The sequence below is a fragment of the Pongo pygmaeus genome, chromosome X (assembly GCF_028885625.2).
Source record: "Pongo pygmaeus isolate AG05252 chromosome X, NHGRI_mPonPyg2-v2.0_pri, whole genome shotgun sequence".
Taxonomy (NCBI): Eukaryota; Metazoa; Chordata; class Mammalia; order Primates; family Hominidae; genus Pongo; species Pongo pygmaeus.
The window spans coordinates 19,555,811-19,572,195 of record NC_072396.2 but is presented as its reverse complement, the minus strand read 5'-3'; the positions used below and the strand labels follow the sequence as shown (position 1 = coordinate 19,572,195).

The following is a 16,385-nucleotide window of genomic DNA, read 5'->3' as shown; positions in this document are numbered from 1 at the left end:
TACTAAGACAGATTCTTTAGTATATTCTTTAGTATACCAATACTATGTAGTATTGGTACTAAATACAGATTCTTTAGTACTACTACATAGTACTGGTACTAAAGACAGATTCTTTAGTACTACTTCATACATAGTGCTAGTACTAAAGATTAACAACAGCAGCAGCAACACAACTGGACACTCCTGTAGGTCTTTGCGGTTGACGAAGCACCTTGGCATACATCATCTCACCGTGTCCCCTTGAGGTTAGCAGAAAAGTTTGTGTTATCCTCACTTTGCTGAAGAGAAAACTGAAGCTCAAAGCAATGGAGTGACTTTCTAGGTTAGCCAGAAAGAGACAGTACCAAGATCCAGAAAGTGCTTATTTTTGGCTTGGACGGTTTGGGTAATTTCCAAATTCACACAGCTAGAAAGTGGAGGTGGTGAGATTCTAGAACTTGTGTTCTTAACCACTTCCCCAATATTTAGTCCTGAAGCATTAAAAATTGTTTTCTTGTTGTTGCTGTTGTTGTTTTAGAGCCTGGGTCTCACTGTGTTGCCCAGGCTGGAATGCAGTGCCTATTCACAGGCGCAACAATCATGGCTCACTGCAGCCTCGAACTCCTGGGCTCAAGCCATCCTCCCATCTCAATCTCCCGAGTAGCTGAGATTACAGGTGCACGCCACCGTGCCTGGCTTGAAAATGGTTTTTACAGAACTTTGCATGATTTGTTCATCCTGGGATGAATTTATATCCCCAAAGCTCTGTATAAAGATAAAGAGTGATCTAAGGCATAAAAGCAACAGTTCTGCTGATTTAACCTATTAGGGTTTAAGTTGATTTCCAAGAGAACACGCTGTTGAAATGCACCTTAATAGCGGATACATCCTTAGTTTAAGAAATAACAAGAAACACATTGATCTGGCCAAGAAGCCTCACATTTATAAGATCACAGGGCTGTAAAAAACATCAAGGTAAGTTAGAGATACTTTTGCAATGATGTTTGTGGGAGTTGTGTTAGTCTTTAACATCCATGTCCAGTGTGACCTAGACCCTTTTGTTACTTTTCTTTTAGAAATGAACAGAGCATAAAGTAAAAGTTACTCTAATGTTGCTATAGTATTTAGTACAGCATAGAGTTTTTTAATTTAAAGAAGAGATAAACAAAGATATAAAATGGCAGTAATTTTGCTTTAGTGTGTAAATTAGAATTGCTTATAATTATCTGATTAATTGAATGAACAGGAATTGAACACATAGCTCTGTTGTCTTTCAATTATGTAGACATTTTTGCCTTGCTCCTAACTTGAAATATGATTTGATATTACACAGATTTGGATTCACAGTGAAGTCTAACAAATTCTGGGTTTTGGTGTACACAAGCAGAAGGAGATGGGTTTGAATTAGTGAGAAGTTTTCAGTTACAGGATATTTTCAAAGTAGAGTTTTAAAACTTTGAAGTGAGTTGCATAATATGACTAGAATGTAAACTGTCTTTGAGGCCAGGGACTTTGTTTTATTCCCTGCTATAACCCCCGTGCCTGGCACACAGTAGGCCTTCAAAAATGGGATTAAAAGAATAAACTTTGGCTAATGACTTCACATTTCTGAGCTTGTGTTTCCTCACTTGTAGACTGAAGGGGCTGGACTATTTTGGTATCTGGTATTTTCCCTACCCATGACCTATTTTGTAATTCTTTTCTTCCAGTGAACTCCAAGCCCTAAAAGATGCTTTTACACAATTTATTTAAGTAAGATTGTTCTCATTTTTGGTGTTGAGTAAAAACATATATGACAGTATCCAGTGTTTGCAATCAGCAGTAGGAAACAGTATTGATATAATCCCAAACAGTGCAAACATTATACTCTATTTTTATTTTTTAGAGACAGGGTCTTGCTCTGTCACCAGGCTGGAATGCAGTGGTGCAGTCATAGCTCACTGCAGTCTCTAACACCTGGGCTCAAGCGCACCTCCCACCTCAGCCTCCCAAGTAGCTTGGACTATAGGCATGCACCACCACACCCAGCTAATTTTAACATGTTTAGTAGCGATGAAGTCTCTTCATGTTGCCCAGGCTGGTCTCAAACTCCTGGGCTCAAGTGATCCACCTGCCTCGGCCTCCCAAAGCACTGGGATTACAGGCATGAGTCATCACACCCAGCCTCAGCCTCACACTCTAATTTTTTTGTGTGCAGCCTATTGTGGATAAATAAGCGATTTTTGAAATGATGAAAGTACAGTCTAAATGACTACCTTTGCAAGACGTATGGTATTGCGCTAGATCATCTTCAAGTCTCCTTTACCTCTGAAGTGGATTTCTATGAACTTCAGTTTCCTGATGTGTAATACGAAGGGATGGAGCCCCATGATCTTTGTAGGAGGTGCCTTCCTATGATGATCCTATACTATGGAAACTTGAATTAGATGAGCACAGTGTTCTAACAGACATTCTCACTAACCTAGTATTAGTGAATAGATAAGAATGTTTTATAGTCAGAATGGAAATCTCATGCATGTAAATCCTGGAAGAAACCATCTTCATGATTTTTTTTAAATGCCCTCTACAAATTACTGATACCACATTGTTTGCATTAAGTGAAAAAAGTAGTTTATTATATAATGGTAAACTTTATCCAAGGGCACAGAATCATATAGTCTGAATTAATAATAATTACACCTTATTGTTGAAACTGTGATAAAATGCTTGATAAATGTAATATAATTTCATTCAAAGATAAGGAAATACAAGCAGAGAAATGTTAGAAACTTACTCAAGGCAGAGCCAGGATCTGAACCCAAGTCAGTCTCCTTAATCACATTTAAGGCTTGGCTCAGCAGGCATGTTCATTTATTCATTAGAAATGAATGAACACAGGCATTTTATTCATATGTAGGAGATTACCAAGTCAGAGTTACAGATTATTAAAAGTGAGGGATCTCAGATCAAACTTTCAAAGCTCATGACAAGCCAAAGAAAATATGAGGAGAAGACATTATTAGAACAGGAGCTACCAATGTATAAAGGCTGGCTAAGGATTTTCTGAAGGTTAAGGGTTAACTTGGCTTCAAAACAGAGGCAACTTAAAAATACAATTTTTCCAACTAAGTAGGATTTCTATGCAGCAGGACTATGCCTAATTCCAACCCTCTTAATGGTTTTTTACTACCATGTAGTTGTTTACAGAACTAGTTCCTCACATGGGAGTCCCACTCTCAAGGGTCCCGGAGAACCATGATATGAACATTCACTAGGAGCAAAGCTGATAGGGTGAGTCATAAAGAAGGGGTTGTTCATATTCAGCCTCAAAGTGGCAAGGACTTCTCCTCCTCGGGTTCATACTGACTGCCTGACTTTTGACCTTGTCAATATCATGACAAAGAACAAGAGAGAAAATGGTGGCTGGGGAGAGTGATTTTAGCATTCATCTTGTCCCACCCTTAGTTTAATGGGCATTAATTACTTCACAGCGCTCAAATTAAATCTGATGTGGCAGAGACTGGCTGGCACCAAAGCTTTTACTTTTTCTTCCTCAGCACACAGCTAGGCTACATTTCCCAACCTCCCTTGTAGTTAGAAGTGGCCGTGTAACTAAGTGCTGGCCAATGGATGTGGGTATAAGTGCTGTGTGCCACCTCCAGGCCTGGCCATTAAAAATCTCCCACCTGGCCAGGTGCAGTGGCTCACACCTGTAATCTCAGCACTTTGGAAGGTCAAGGAGGGTGGATCACCTGAGGTCAGGGGTTCGAGACCAGCCTGGCCAACATGGTGAAACCCTGTCTCTACTAAAAATACAAAACTTAGCCAGGCGTGGTGGTACAAGCCTGTAATCCTGGCTACTTGGGAGACTGAGGCAGGAGAATCACTTGAACCTGGGAGGCGGAGGTTGCAGTGATCCGAGATTGTGCCACTGCACTCCAGCCTGGGTGACAGAGTGAGACTCCATCTCAAAAAAAAAAAAAAAAAAAAAAAAAATCTCCCACCTGATTCCCATCACTCTCTCTCTTTCCCTGTTTGCCTGCCAGATGGTACTCTCCAGAGCAAACTTGGAATCTGCATCTGACACATGGTGGGAACTCAGTAAATACTAGTAATTATCACTATAGACCAGTGCTAATAGAACTTTTTTTTGCACTAATGGAAGTGCTCGGTATCTGTGCTGCCCAAAACAGTGGCCACCAGCCACGTGTGACCACAGTATTGAGCACTTGAAACTTGACTGGGGTACTAAATTCTAATTATGTTTAACTTTAATTAATTTAAATTTAAATAGCCACATGTAGCTAGTGGCTACCATGTTGGACAGCACAGTTATAGACCATTTAATCTAATTGCTTCAGAAGGTTTCTATCTCAAACTGTGTAAGTCAGGATTCAATCACAGGAGAACCACTAAGGTGCGCGCGCGCGCGCGCACACACACACACACACACACACACACACACACACACACACACACACACACACACACACACACACACACACACACACACACACACACACACACACACACACAGGGATTTGCTACAGGGATTTGTCCTAATACAACTGTGGGAGCTGGTTAAGCAGTCTCTATAAAGCTCTCATCTTCACATCTGATGTTGGGACTCGACATCTATGGGACAGGCAGTTGGGAAGGAAGGATAAATGTAAAATAAGGGAGAGCAAGAACAACCTGGAAACCAGAAGCATGCATTGTAGCCCACGAGAACAGACTGAGCCCCACATCGCTTATTGTTGCTTTTGACCTTGGCAGTATGGATGTCCTGCAGAAGCTGGGCCCTTCATCATAAAGTACACACATGGCCAAGGAGCTGAAGAAGCTGAAAAGGAAAACCCAGGAGAAGGTGGAGCAGTTACAGGCCCGGCAGCTCCCTGGTCCTAATAAGATGAGGCAACTGATCATTGCCAACCTATGTGAGCTACAACATGGCTGCTGCCCACATCTGCCCAGATTTCCCACAGGAAACTCTCTTCTGTCCCACGTTAATTAGAAACATGCAAGAAAGGGAATTTTGGGAAATGTAGTTGGTCTAACGAAGATGATGCATTATGGAGCCACCACACATGCTAGCATGCTAATGAGCTCAATTTTCTATCTGCTAATACTTCTAAATAAAACATGAAGCTAACATCTCCCAAGGCTCTATTTTGTTGTTTCAGTTCTGCAACTGGCCTAGAGAATTCTGAAGATCCTTGCAGCCAGCTAACGTTATCTTTGAGTGGTAAGATTAGGAGTACTTTTCAAGTTTTTCCTTATATTTTTCTGTGGCTTAGAATTCTTCCCACATAAAACCACATTATGATTATAATCAGAAAAAAAATTAGTTACATTTTAGAAGCCAGCCTATGACCCCTAGGGAGACCATGCATCCCACTTAAGGGCAAACCAATAACATCGTGATTAACTGTGTCTTCTACATTCTTCCTGGAAATTTCACCTGTTCTTGACTTTGTATAAGAACTTATAAAACGTAAGTTATGGTCATCAGATTTCCTGAAGCCCTCTGCTTCTCTCCTCCCATGTTCTCAAAGTGATCCCAAGGATATTTTAGAAACTGGAAGCAAATAATATAAGGAGAAAAGAAACTGGAGTGGAAGTCTTGCACATAGAAGGGAGAAATCATTTTTAGATAAGTCACTGGGAAAGTGAAGAATAGAGAGCACATCCTTGATATAGTTTGGCTGTATTCCCACCCAAATCTCATCTTGAATTGCAGCTCCCATAATTCTTACATGTTGTAGGAGGGACCCGGTGGGAGATAACTGAATAACGGGAGCGGTTTTCCCCCTACTGTTCTTGTGGTAGCAAATAAATTTCATGAGATCTGATGTTTTTATAAGGGATTTCCCCCTTTCACTTGGCTCTCTCTTTTGCCTGCTGCCATGTGAGACGTCCCTTTGCTCTTCCTTCCTCTTCCACCATGATGGTGAGGCCTCCCCAGCCATGTGGAAATGTGAGTAAATTAAACCTCTTTCCTTTATAAATTACCCAGTCTTGGGTATGTCTTTATCAGAGCGTGAAAACGGACTAATACAGTCATTGTATTAACTACTGACGTGAGCAGTATTTACTGTGTATTCTTCTCAATACTTTAACAGTAGTACCTATGAAGTATGTCCTGTTACACTTATCTTCATGCCTGTTTTTCACCTGGGAAACTGAAGTGCAGATGGGTTAAGTAAGTGGTCAAAGTTACATAGTTAGCAAATGGCAGAGCCAGGATTTGGACCTAGGCCGTCCTGGTCTTTGGAGTCTAGGCTCTTAACCTACCTGCCACACTGCCTTCCTTAGGGGTGCAGGACAGGGTCACGTGGACTATGGGAGTTCGATAGATTAACTGCTGGCAGGCCGATTCCTGTTTCTTCCTCACTCCCACATCCCAGTGACCCCCCTCCGCCCCACAAAATCCTCTCACTTTTACCTTAGAAGGATCTGTTGAACCTCTCTTTTCATGCCAGCTTCCCAAGCATGGGTTCCAGTCCTCATTGTGTCTTGCCCAATCTACCCCCGTAGCTTACTCTCTGGCCTTCCCACTTCAGATTTCCCTCATTTATTTCATAGTTATATAAAAAATATTGTTCTGTGTCAGGAACGGGGCAAGGGGAAGGGGAGAATGAGGAGTTATTGTTTAATAGGTATGGGGTTTTGGTTTGGGAAGATGCAGAAGTTCTAAAGAGAGAAGGTGGTGGTGGTTGCATAAAAATGTGGACATACTTAATGCAACCAAACTGTACACTTAAAAATGGTTAAGATGAGGCCGGGTGCAGTGGCTCATGCCTGTAATCCCAGCACTTTGGGAGGCCGAGGCAAGCGGATCACCTGAGGTCAGGAGTTCGAAACTAGCCTGGCCAATACGATGAAACCCTGTCTCTACTAAAAATACAAAAATTAGCTGAGCATGGTGGCAGGCGCCTGTAATCCCAGCTACTAGGAAGGCTGAAGCATGAGAATTGTTTGAACCTGGGAGGTGTAGGTTGCAGTGAGCCGAGATCGTGCCACTGCACTCCAGCCAGGGCAACAGAGTGAGACTCCATCTTGGAAAAAAAAAAGGTTAAGATGGTAAATTTTATGTGTTGCATATACATATGTATATATATATATATAAACGTATATATGTGTTTATATATAGACATAAAAACATGTATATATGTAGCATATAATTTGTGGTTTTATATATATAAATAATATATAATAAATATAAAAATAATAATTTTTCTGAAATGTACCTTAAAAAGCCTCTACTGCTTCTCCTTCTCCACAAGATAAAGCCCACATTTCTTAGCATAGCTTTCATTACTTGATCATCTGGCTTATGTGCCATGCAGGACTGTAGCTTGGCCACCATCTTTTTGTGCCGATGACCTTGTGATCGGCCACTCCTCTTTGGCCCTTCTCCTGGAAAGACCCCATAGAACTGAGAGCTATCATTCAGCCTTGCTGATTATCATGGAAGTAGCAGGAATGATGGGTTAATAAGGAGATAGACTTACAGACAGCCTCTCAGGTGGCCAGACAGCATAGAGTGAATGGAGATGGTATGGCTTAGTGAAAGAGGTATGGGCTCTCAAGTCAAACAAATCGGAGTCTGAGTTCAGGCTTACCATTAAACTCTCCATCTGTGAAATGAGGATGATCGTTTCCTATTGTAGGGCTATTGTGAGGATTATTAGCGATCATGCCCCAGATATAGTGGGTATTCAGTATAAGATACACAGTGTGAATTCTCTTTAGCTCAGACTCAGTTAACTAAGTTTGGAAAGAAAGACATGGGTGGTATTTCAGTTATCTATTTCTGTGTAGCTTAATACAACTGTCATTTAGTTTGCTCACAGATCTGTAATTTGGGCAGAGCTCAGCAGGAGGGCTCATTCCTAGTTCACGTGGAATCAACTGGGGCATCTTGCCTGAGGGCTGGATCCTCTGCTTCCAAGATGGCCCGTGCACATGTCTGGCAAGTTATTGCTGGCTGTTGGCCGGGAGCTCAGTGGAAGCTGAGGACTAGGAACCTCAGTTCCCATGTGGCCTCTCTACATGGCCTGAGTTCTAAGGATAAGAGAGAGGGAGAAAGAGAGAGAGTGAGAGCAAGCAGGCAGAAGCTCTGTTGCCTTTTATCACCTATCCTCTGAAGCCCATAGTGTTACTTGCACTATATTCTCTTAGTCAAAGCCCACCCAGGATCGAGAGAAGGGGACATAGGTTCCACCTCTTGACAGAAGAGTGGCAAAGTTCTGGAAGAACTAGTGAGATGAGAAATATTGCTGTGGCCATTCATGGAAACTGCAATCTGCCACCAGAGGTTTTCAGCTTCTAGCTTAAGGTTTTGGACTTGGAACCCATAGGGAAGTGATTTCTGAGGTTTAAAGAGTGTCATGGGGCTGGGCGCAGTGGCTCACGCCTGTAATCCCAGCACTTTGGGAGGCCGAGGCGGGCTGATCATGAGGTCAGGAGATCGAGACCATCCTGGCTAACACGGTGAAACCCCGTCTCTACTAAAAATACAAAAAATTAGCTGGGTGTGGTGACAGGCACCTGTAGTCCCAGCTATTCAGGAGGCCGAGGCAGGAGAATGGCGTGAACCAGGAAGCTTGCAGTGAGCCGAGATCACGCCACTGCAGTCCGGCCTGGGCAAAAGAGCGAGACTCTGTCTCAAAAAAAAAAAAAAAAGAGTGTCATGGGCACCATGTGCGACATGGAACCAGGAGGTGGGGGACATGAGTTTTAATCGTATCACCACGCAGCAGTCTCCTCTTACACAAAGCACTCACCTGGAGCCCTGGACTTGTCATTTGTAACCAGATGGTGCCCTCTTCAGCTTTACTCTTCTCCAGTTCTCTGAGACTGTGAGGTCCGGGCACTGTCCATTCCAACTCCGACATGTCAGCCATGGCTGAATCAGTGCTTCTCCATCCATCTTCTTTTCACATCGGAATTGCTAAAGGAGCTGTCAAAAATGCAGATGCCCAGGTTGAAATGATCAGGGGTGGGATCTGGACATCAGTCATTTAATTTAAAAAAAAATTTTTTTAGAGATGGGTTCTTGCTGTGTTGCCCAGGCTGGTCTCGAACTCCTGGGCTCAAGTGATCCTCCTACCTAAGCCTCCTGAGTAGCTGGGATTTGAGGTGCTAGCCACCACGACTGACTACATCAGTAATTTCCCTGGGGGTGGTATTAATGTGCAGCCAGGGTTGAGAATCGGTGAGCTCTGCCATTGTGTCCATCTAAGTGTGTACAGGAAGTCAATCAAAGGAACCCAAGGGTAGCCATTGCTTTTCGTGCCCCTGTCACATCCTTTTGAGCCATCTATGAGACCAGCCACAGAAGAGGTGGACAGTTCTATGCTCGCAGACTTCTGTCTGCCTCTGGGGTTTCCCCTGAGCCCTGGCAGCCTGCTCAGCTGTCACAGGAAGAGCCCAGGAGTGCAGGGGAAGTAATGGCCCAGGAGCAAATGTCAGCTGTTGGGGAGGGAGACTTGGATAAATGCCCCAGTCTCCAACCCTTCCTAGAGACAATTCTAGAAGGCATTCTCTGTGCTTCTCAGAGGTCTCTTTGGACTTGAGCTCCCACTGTCCACAACAAACACCCCAAACTTGGCTTCCATCCTTCCCTGTCTCTTTCTCCCTGCCTCCTGGGATTACCTCCCAAAGAAAGTACTTGCACTCCAGTCTTGATCTTAGGCCCTGCGACCCAGAGAACCTAAACTAAGATGCCAAGTGATCACTGCTCAATTGTGAACTGGCAAAGAGTGGTGTGAACTAAGGCAAATTGGAAAAACTGCTCGCCACAGCCAAACCACTAGTGCATGCACCCCTGCCACCTTTCCAGGCGCTTCTGCACTTAAAACTCCCACAAGGGACTCTTGCTAACCCATACATGACAGATGCTTTGGTGAGAAGGAAAGTGTCAGCTGGCTAGCAGCAGAATCACTCTAGACACTAGTGGGGTTGGGGAGGAGAGGGTTCTTTCTTCACACTCTATCTTTTCTGGAGGAAGCAGAGATAACCCTACAGCAGGGATGTCCAATCTTTTGGCTTCCCCAGGCCACATTAGAATAAGAAGAATTGTTTTGGGCCACACATAAAATACACTAACATGATAGCTGATGAGCTAAAAAAAAAAAAATCACAAAAAGATCTCATAATGTTTTAAGAAAGTTTATGAATTTGTTTTGGGCCACATGTGGCCTGTGGGCTGCGGGTTGGAGAAGCTTGCCTAGGGCATGCATTCTCAATGGAGGCGCTATCATCCCCATTGGGGTGGAAAGTTGGTTCTTGGTAGCAAAACAACAACAACAACAGCAAAAAAAAAAAAAAAACCACAGAAAACGCTTATATATGACACAGGGCCAGGACTAGGATGAAGCAAGTCAGGGGCCCAGGGAAGAAAATATTAAGGAGACAGCCACTCCCAGGGCTGTGGATGTCTGCACATAGATAAACATATTAACTCGCTAGATGGCAACGAGCCTGCGCATAAAGAGATGAAAAGGATCAGGCAGAGGCAGAAAGTGTTGCAGCTTGAAATAGACTGGTCTGGAATAGCCTCTCAGAGAAGGTGACATTTCAGTAAAATGTGCAGGAGGCTCTGGAGCAAACCAAGGGGCCTTCTGGGGTAAAAGTGTTCCAGGCAGGTGGAACAGCAAAGGCAAAGGCCCTGAGGTGGAAATATGCTTGGTGTGTTGGAGAAATGGCAGGGAGGCCAGGATGGCTGAGTGAGGGGAGGGCAGAAGATAAGGTTGGGGTAGAGAGCTGTCTGTTTCATGGAAATGTTGGGGCGATTCCACTGAGTGAGGAGCACAGGTATAAGGCCAGTGTCATCAGTGTCCAATAAAGGCAAGTCGGCCTCCCGCTTTCCCCACCCCCAAAGTGCTCAGCAGCATTTACATGTTGTCAGACTGAAATAGCTCTAGAAGCTACAAGCCTTCGGCAGTTACACCAATCACTTCGGAAGTGAACGGAAATCATGGCTAGCATTCTAAATGAAAAGCACAGCCACGACGCTCCATTATCAGCACACGCCAGGACCAGCAGCCTAGATTGCTAGCCATGTGTCTAGTTTCAGAGGCACTGGGAAGGGGGAATGATCCCCCAGTATCCTCTACTGGTCAGAAAGTTAATTTCAAGGCTCTCATTCTTCCTAAAGTGCACATCCCTCCTGGTGGAGCACAGTGGACACCCAGTAGGTCAGTGGCCCTTCCTTCTCTTCAGCCCACAGCCCAAGATGAGAAGCGGCCTGGTGTAGTGAAGCTGGAGAGCCTGCCTCACATCCTAGTCTGCCCTTTTACATGTAATCTTGGGCAAGTTACTTGACTGCTCTTTTCCTCCATTTCCCTATCTGTAAAATGGGGATAACGTACCTCATAGGGTTGTTATGAGGGCTAAATGAGCTAATATTTACTCAGTGCCCGGTCATATAGTAATGGTGTATAAGTGCTTGTTAATTAAAAATAGACCCCCTTTTGGGACTCTATTCTTCCCAGGAAAAAAATGCATATGAACACACATTTGCATTTTATTTCGGGGCATTTATGGACGCTCCAACATACATCTCGTGGACCCTTGGGGAAGGGACAGTTCATAAAGCCCCGAGAGAACCAGGATGAGTTCTGGAGGGATCAAGACCCAGGGGGATGGGTGGGCGATACTGTGCGAAGGCAGGAGAAAAGCAAGAATTGGGGGCTGGGGGCTCAAGAACACATTTCACCTTCTTCCCCTTCTGGCCAAAGCCCACCTAGAACTGCTGATTGCTTGCACTTTGGGAAGTTCCATCAGCTAAGAGCTGAAGTTTTCTTTAATGATGTCATTATTAAACGTTTAATAAATACATTATGTAAGAGTACTTATTGAGCAGTGTCCCAGCGTGAGTAAACATGTTTTGGATATGCCAAATTAGAAATGTTTTCATTCAGTTTTGGGGGTTATGTAGTAAACTCTGAAAATGCAGTTCCTGGAAGAGTGTCTGTTATCCCAAGCCCTTAAGAGCCAGTGTAATAACAACAAAAATATTGTTCTGTTTGGGGTTCCCATATAAGAGTGCCTAGGCATGGTGGCTTGTTTTTAATTATCTCTCTATGGAACAGTAATTCAATCCAGAGGAGGACTGCCACCAGATTACAAGTTTCAGTCAGGTTGAAAATATTCATGCAAGGAGAGCTAGTCGTAATCTTTTTAGATCCACTCCCAAAAGATTAAGCCTTTATCTTTCCCATCCAACTTGAGGAAGAATGTGGTAGAAGTAAATACTCATAGTATTAACACAATCATAGCTGTAAGACAACCATCTCACATTTGAAGTCTTAATATCTACCACAGTGTCAAACAGCAGGGAGAAAAATGAACACTTCAGAAACACCCAGACATGATCTTGCGTAACTTTGGTGCAGGTAGTTTATTTGGGAGGTGATCCCAGGAATCAGGAGTGAAGGAGCAGGCATTAAGAAAAGAGGAAAAGTCATTAACAGGTATGTTATTGAGGTCACCACTGTAGGCAGTGGGGGCTCACAATGGCTGACTTTTTAATGCTGTTTTTGATATGTATTTGGGTGGACATTTTAGCATACATTTGTAAGACCTGTTAAGGCATCTATCTGCTGTGATCGGCAGCTATAACTACTCCTCCAAACTTTGAAATCTGAGTCATAGTCATCCAAGAAGTATTCTTGAGTCTTTCCTCTGTTGACTCTGCATTAGTCATTTTGCCTTGTTACTTTCAGATCCATTCCCCATTCTTCCCTTACTCTGTATCACAGGGACCTGACCCCTTGCAATATCTTTCATGTCTCCTTGCCAACTGGCTTCCAGCTAGGTTTGGCCAGTGGGTGGCAGTGACAGGAGATTGGAGTGCAAAAGGAAAGGGGAAGTCAAGGTATTTCTCCCCCTCTCTCGGTTTGGCTGGCATCTCTGATGGGGGCTGTGCCTCTTCCATGATTCCAGTCTCACTGGACAGACCCCCTCCAACATCCCGTGGCCTGAACTCCTGCCTTGTGGCTCTGTTCATCAGTATCTGGTAATATTACCTCCCTCCTTTGCTCTTCCAGCATCTTCCTGTTGTTGCTCACCTCTGGATTGCTCCAGTTCTTCGTCTTTGCACCACTTCCCTGTGTTACATTCCTGCTCTTGAACTACCTGTCATGGGTTCCCGACTGATCTCTGACTGATGGAGATTTCTTAAGGATTTCATTAGTCATTGCAAAAATATTTTAGGACATCAACCACAAATAAGACACTGGACTAGATTCCTGGAAGGTAATAAATAAAGCATCAAGCAGCTTAGCGTCTAGTTGGGTAAACAAGGCACACAGTGGAAAAGTTAAATGACATCTGTCCAAATGCCAAGTGAAAGAAGGGTGTAGTCAATGAATACTTGAAGATATAAAGAGCAGAGAGCCAGCTCCATCAGCTTTTGTAACCAGGGCATGCTTTAGAGGGCCAGGGAGCCGACATAAAGGGGTCATCTCCCAAAACTTACAATTTTGTAAAACAAGGTGAAAAATTGGAATTTTATTTGAAATTTCCTGATTTTTAAATGTTGGTGAGTAATTCAAATTTTCAGTAACTTGGAGCTGGGCATAGTGCCACACCTCTGTAGTCCCAGCTACTCAGGAGGCTAAGGCAGGAGGATCACTTGAGCCCAGGAATTTGAAACCCCCATTTCTGAAAAAATTTTTTAAAAATAGCCAGGTGTAGTGGTATGCGCCTATAGTCCCAGCTACTCAGGAGGCTGATGTGGGAGGATCCCTTGAGCCCATGAGTGGGAGGCTGCAGTGAGCTATGATTGTGCCACTGCACTCCAACCTGGGCAACAGAGCAAGACCCTGTCACTAAAAGAATAATAATAACAAAAAACTCCAGCATGATTCCCACTATGTAGACAAGATAAAACTTGTTTGGAGGCTGAATTGAGACTGTGGGTGTACAATTGGTGGATGGATTACTGTATGGGGGAAGAAATGGGATGCAAAGAGTGTTAGGATTCCTTCCAATTAGAAGGTTCTAGGGTTCTAATTTTTCACCCGGGGAATGAGACAGTGACGGCCTGGGTATGGAAGGGGGCAGTGAGCATGGGGAGAAGGGACAGATGAGAGAGAGATTACGGAAGATTAATAATAAAATCCTACGGCCAGGCGTGGTGGCTCACACCTGTAATCGCAGCACTTTGGGAGGCCAAGGCAGGCGGATCACTTGAGGTCAGGAGTTCCAGACCAGCCTGGCCAACATGGTGAAACCCCATCTCTACTAAAAATACAAAAATTAGCCAGGCGTGGTGGCAGGTTCCTGTAATCCCAGCTACTCAGGAGACTGAGGCAGGAGAATCACTTGAACCCGGGAGGAGGAGCTTGCAGTGAGCCGAGATCGCGCCACTGCACTTCATCCTGGGCGACAGAGCGAGACTCTGTCTCAAAATAATAATAATAATAATAATAATAATAATAATAATAATAATACCCTCCATTTCTGTATTCCTTTATGGTCTACAGAGTTTGTCATTGGAACCGGGATAGAGTAGAGCCTCAGAGGTTAGGCTCAGAAGTCAAACTGCCTTCGTTCAAATCTCAGGTCTACAAGCAATGATCTGTGAGGCCTTGAACAAGTTTGTAAACCTCAGCCAGCCTGTTTCTCAAGCACTAACAAGGAATGATGTTAATGATATCACCTACCTCTTTCAGGGTCGAGGAGCCCTTCTCGTGGCATAACTCTGACCCACTCTTCTGCCTTCCTCTTCCACTTTTAAGAACTCATGGACTAGATTGGGCCCACCCAGGTAATCCAGGATAATCGATCCATCTCAGGATCCTCAGTGTTCATCATATTTGCAAAGTTGTTGGCTGATTAAACAATGAAGTATGTTTGAAGTCCTTCATGTGGTAAGCCTGGATCACAGGAAGCGTGGATCAGTTTTTGCTATTCCTGTTATGCCACGTACATTCTGTCTTTGAGAATCCTTGCAACAGCCCCATGCTACAATGAGAAGACTACCCGGGATGCAATGACTGGATATGGAGGTGGGAGTTGGGGATGGGGAGGAGTCAGGAGCAATGGCCAGAGAGTTAGCATCTTGGTTTGTAGACTCGACTCTATTGTTAAAAGTAACTCTTTGTCCCAGGCTCTTCACTTGACCCCTGTAGGATTTTCTCTCTTGAAGGGCGGTTCCTTGCAACTCATTCTCCATAATTTAGGAAACTGGGTTTCTGAGTATGGTGGAAAGACTAATGGCTCCCCAAAGATGTCTGCATCCTAAAATCCCTGGAACCTGTAAATATGTTACCTTACATAGCAAAGGGAACTTTGCAGGTGTGATTAAAATGAAAGACCATGAGATTATTGTGGACTATTTGGGTGGGCCTAATAGCTCTTAAAAGTGAAGAGGAGTCAAAGTGATGCCACCTGAGAAAGACCTGGCCCTGTCCCATCATGGCTGACTTTGAAGATAGAGGAATGGGGCATGAGCCAAGAAATGCAGGGGGCTTCTAGACTCTGGGAATTGAAGGAATGGCCCTCAATTTATTGCTAGCAAGAAAATGAGGACCTTTGTCCTACTACCACAAGGATCTGAATTCTGCTTATCCTGAATAAGCAGGAAATGGATTCTCCCCTAGAGTTTCCAGAAAAGAATGTGGCCTAGCATCATCAGCATTGATTTTAATCTGGCGAGACTCCTACTGGACGTCTGATGTACAGAACTCTAAGATAACAATTTTGTGTTTGAAGCCACTAAGTTAATGGTACAGCAGCAACAGCAAACCAGTACTGAAGTTTTCAACTTAAATGTTTGGCTGGTGTTACTGGCAATACTATTGAGTTCAGGAACTGGTCAAGGGTGGAAATGATGTGGGGTGATGAGGGATGAGTTCTTGGATATACTGAGTTGGAGAAGCAATGACAGCAAGACATTCACATGGCAGTGCTCAAACCACACTTGGCCATGTGGGATTAGAGTTTGTAAGGTAGTGGCAATAACTGAAAAAAAAAAAAAAAAAAAAGTGCCTGGGAGGGGATGTAGGGAAAGAGACTCCATCGATGGGGCCAGTTTCTTGAGTTTCCAGTTCGTCTGGCTCCATTTGGCTTCTATTCTAAGCCAAACTCCTGCTCATCCTAATTGGAATATATGGACTTTGTTTTAAAAAAATCACTAGGGAGTCATACTGAGTAAATTTTATAGACAGAGCACCATAATTTTATTTATTGACTTAAATTGAGACTTCCATAAATGAATAATGCTTGAAAATTGGCTCTTTGTAGGTTCCAAAGGAAAATCTGAAAATTTTAAATGTTTTTCCTTTCTTTGTTTATGAATCTTTTTAACAATGGAAATGTTTTGTCTCCTAAGAGTGGCATGGAGCTCAAATATATGACTCACTGGATATGACGACCACCTCTTTAAGTTGTAACAAATGGGAAGTGAGTTA

General features: G+C 43.6%; 1 protein-coding gene and 1 long non-coding RNA gene across 13 annotated transcripts in view; one reads left to right on the top strand and one right to left on the bottom strand.

Annotated features, from left to right (window-relative positions):
* Nucleotides 1–16,385, top strand: part of ADGRG2 (adhesion G protein-coupled receptor G2) — a 133,849-nt gene that overhangs the window by 62,656 nt on the left and 54,808 nt on the right. The gene's annotated exons all lie outside the window — the stretch shown is intronic.
* On the bottom strand, nucleotides 7,649–14,808 carry LOC129024281 (uncharacterized). Its single transcript, XR_008497058.2, has 3 exons — nucleotides 14,637–14,808; nucleotides 8,748–8,923; nucleotides 7,649–8,025 (listed from the first exon to the last, which is right to left on the bottom strand). It is a non-coding gene; the product is annotated as an uncharacterized LOC129024281 (long non-coding RNA).